Source organism: Tachypleus tridentatus, chromosome 2 (genome assembly GCF_004210375.1).
Source record: "Tachypleus tridentatus isolate NWPU-2018 chromosome 2, ASM421037v1, whole genome shotgun sequence".
Taxonomy (NCBI): Eukaryota; Metazoa; Arthropoda; class Merostomata; order Xiphosura; family Limulidae; genus Tachypleus; species Tachypleus tridentatus.
In genome coordinates this window covers 156,466,656-156,471,062 of record NC_134826.1, presented here as the reverse complement: position 1 = coordinate 156,471,062, position 4,407 = coordinate 156,466,656, and positions in this window count along the sequence as shown.

The following is a 4,407-nucleotide window of genomic DNA, read 5'->3' as shown; positions in this document are numbered from 1 at the left end:
CTTCAACACTTGTATCTCTTAATAAAGAGTAAAGTAGAAACACTTTTCAAAGCTATTATTTTTATATTGACAAAAACCTGTTTCAAATTAACTGGTTTGTAATTGTGAAAATACTATCCACAGTATGGTAATTGTTAAGCTCTTCAGTGGCTCACCAGTAAATCTGCAGTCTTAACAACGCTATACTTCAAGTTTTAACTCTCGTGTTGAGTTTGTTTGTTTTTTTTTTTGTTTGGAATTTCGCACAAAGCTACTCGAGGGCTATCTGTGCTAGCCGTCCCTAATTTAGCAGTGTAAGACTAGAAGGAAGGCAGCTAGTCATCACCACCCACCGCCAACTCTTGGGCTACTCTTTTACCAACGAATAGTGGGATTGACCGAAGCATTATAACGCCCTCACGGCTGAAAGGGCAATCATGTTTGGTGTAACAGAGATTCGAACCCGCGAATGCAGTTTGTGAATTTTTTTTATTCTGCTAACTATCTCAAGCGCTTTGGTGGCTTCTTAATTTGCAGTTGGCTTATTCACTACTTAACAGTGTGTGTAAAGTGCTTATAAAGTCTTGTTTACATTGTTGCATTGTGATTGATATTTTAATTTGCATTGCACGTGTTGCACGTCTGACCCATTCCTACTATAAGTAGTATCGTATTTATGATTCTCTTCGTAAATAACATTCCATTTTTGAAATTAACGTTTACATAGGTGAACGATATAGCTATGTGGAATATGTTGCCGCATCAATAACACAAAGTCCTTAATTCAGGTAACTTCATCATGCAATAAATGATGAGTATTATCCAATTCAAACAAAAACAAAAGTAATCATATTTCATAAAAATGATAAAAAGAAAAGGAACAATTCCTGGAGGTTAATCTTAAAATGCACGACATTTTTATATAGCCAAACGTTTTTGAATAACTTTAAAAGCCTCTTCCAGTGGTACAGCGATATGTTTGCGGACTAACACCGCTAGAAATTGGGTTTCGATACCCGTGGTGGGCAGAGCACAGGTAGCCCATTGTGTAGCTTTGTGCTTAATTCCAAATAATTAATCAATTAATCAATCCATATCACGTAGGCGTCGAGGATCAATCAGTTCCAGAAGAAGGCAATTCCTAAAAGAAATGGTCTAATGAAGGAAACATCTTTTATGCCCAAAAACTATCATCTTTCAGTATTTTTTCCACGTATATGCATAAGATATCCATATAACAAAGTCACAAAATTAACGTAACTGATCTAATTATTGTGAATTTTTTTAGTTGAATATCTTACCTAAAGTGTCAAGTATCAAACAAAGTTGTTCCAAGTTTTCATCACTTTCAAGTGGAGTGTAATGTTCAACTGTTTTGGGACACTTCACTTCTAGTACTTCATTATTTCTTACTAGTTCATTTGACGATGCATCAAGAAACACAGTGCTGAGATCAACAGATAAACCGCATTTGAACTAGTACTCCTGTTTTTTGTTCATAAACTTTTGTAGCAAGGTCTTTGTGGTTTTTACCTTACTAAGTCGTCTCTTTTATGAAACCAGGAAAGTAGAGGAAGAGTTTTACTGTGTTTTTACAGGAACATCTTTCCCTCAATTTGCAAATTCTGATGCCATAAGTCATTTGTTTCTTTCCAAAATCTATAATTCACTGCCAGTATCATTATATATATATATATATATATTCTGTTCTACCTCATTTCGTATTTCATTCGGTTTATTACAGTTTTATCAAAAACTAGTGACTAACGCTTTAAACTCCTCAGTATTTAAATCTGGTTGTCACCATAATATTAATCTCCTATAGACTTCGACCTTTCTTCAGTTTATCACTTCCTGGTGCCACTCTTGTCCATACCATTGCGATAATCCAGCTCCTTTACATCGGTGATGATAAGAGTCAAAAACGTAACAACTAAAGGCATGTAGTGTTTAACACAGTTTGTATTGTTGTCAGTAACTAGCTTATCTGCTTTTCTGAGTAGGTAATTTGAAGCATCCATAACTGGATGAGACCTTGTTACTAAAAATGTACACGAGGGTTTGATTATATCTTTGTTGATATAATTTGTAAATATAGCACTAAAAACTTTTAAAAACTTATTTTTTTCAATAAAAAGTATTACTTTTAATATATGGCCCGGCATGGCCAAGTGTGTTAAGGCGTTCGACTCGTAATCCGAGGGTCGCGGGTTCAAATCCCAGTCGCACCAAACATGCTCGCCCTTTCAGCCGTGGGGGCGTTATAATGTTACGGTCAATCCCACTATTCGTTGGTAAAAGAGTAGCCCAAGAGTTGGTGGTGGGTGGTGATGACTATCTGCCTTCCATCTAGTCTTACACTGCTAAATTAGGGATGGCTAGCACAGATAGCCTTCGAGTAGCTTTGCGCGAAATTCAAAACAAACAAACACTTTTAATGTATAAAAACATTACAGTTTATATCATCACAATTTGAACACATTTCCCGTGCAATGCTCCCAGAAAAATTCTTCTTTTAGAAAAAGAGGTATGAATACTAGGTTTAGTAATTAATATCACAAAAAGCCTTCCCTAAGGCGGCGTTTCTGCTGGTTCAAACAATTTATATGATTTTTGATACTTCATCATCTCTAAAAAAATAATATATACATACGAACATATATGTAAATAAGTATACGAACTTTATTTAGGTTACATAACAAACCGTGAGCATTGAACACGTTAAAACGTGTAAAAAACAATTACTTAAAAGCTGTAACAGGAAATAGAACGTATTCAGCTAGCTCACTTTCACACTTAAAACTGGAGATACAAAATTTATTTTGTATAGGACGATCATTCTTATATACCAATAGAGAACTAGCGTTCACCATCAATTCCAACTTTTTAATAAAACTGCATCGTAGTACAGTTAAATGAGTAGAATATTCAAACACAATAATAACATGAACATATGTACAGACAACAAATTATCTGCGCGTTTATCGATAATACTATTTCAGGTGCACTGAAAAACATAAATATCAGTTCATTTGCCAATAAAGCATTGTATTCCAAAATTCATGATGATCAAAACAAGATATTTTTGAAACCGATTGATTGATTGTTTGGAATTAAGCACAAAGGCACTCAATGGGCTATTTGTGTTTTGCCAACTCGGTTTCTAGCTATGTGAGTCCGTAGACATACCGCCGTGTCACTGGGGGACGTTTTTAAACGAAATATAAAAATCTGGTAATGTATCAGCTCCATTACGTTATGATCTCAGATTTATTTACAAAGAAGATGCATGCCAAATATTACGACTGTAAGTCAAATTGTTTGGAACCTACAACAATAGAAATGCATTCATGATTTTTTACAAACTTCAGGGGATCCCCTGGGCATTTGAGTTGTAATAACGTACATAAAAATTATCTTACTTTAAAGCAGGTAATGCTTTATCAAAATATATATGATATGTTACATATGATCCTTCATAACATTTACAAAACAGTTTTATTGGAGTCGACTTTCAAATAATGACACGGATTCGTACCTTTTATAATCTGAAGCCATAGATCTTCATCATGTTCAACATCTTCAGAAAAGAACAAAAAACAAACAAACAACAACAACATAAAATAAACTTTAATTCGCAGGTCAGTAATAATGAATGCTGAAAACAGATATTAAGTTTAAGGATATCTTATGTTTTAGACATACGTAGATGTGATCTTCTCCATAGTATTTAATATGTAAATACTCAAAGCACTGCCAGGTTTGAAATGTCGTTTGTTTTTATTTTTCTACATTCTAGTTGGTTAGTGGTGCATTCGTAGCTTTAACACTCCTCTTCATGCAATTTAATTAACAAGAATACATAATAAATATGATATCTATATATGTCGAGGTAAATAAAATATTTCAGTAAATAAGCTGTAGAATCAATGTAATCAATGATGTATATTGGATAAAATTTATAAGGAAATAAACCTTCTAACTAATAAAACATAATTCAAAGTGATTTAAATAACATTCAAAGTACTTACAATAGTTTTTTTTTTATAAAATAACTTTCATAAAAATATATTTTGCCCATTATCAGATATCAAATTAGAAAATTAAAAAAATAAAGTTTCTGCTTTGTATTTCTTACATGAAACTTGTATTTATTAATTTTAAATTATCTGTTTTGTAACATAACTTTCGGCCCGGCATGGCCCAGTGGTTAAGGCACTCGACTCGCAATTCGAGGGTCGCGGATTCGAATCCCCGGCACACCAAACATACGCGCCCTTTCAGCTGTGGGAACGTTATAATGTGACAGTCAATCCCGCTATTCGTTGGTAAAAGAGTAGTCCAAGAGTTGGTGGTGGGTGGTGATGACTAGCTGCCTTCCCTCTAGTCTTACTTTGCTAAATTAGTGATGGCCCTTGTATAGCTTAC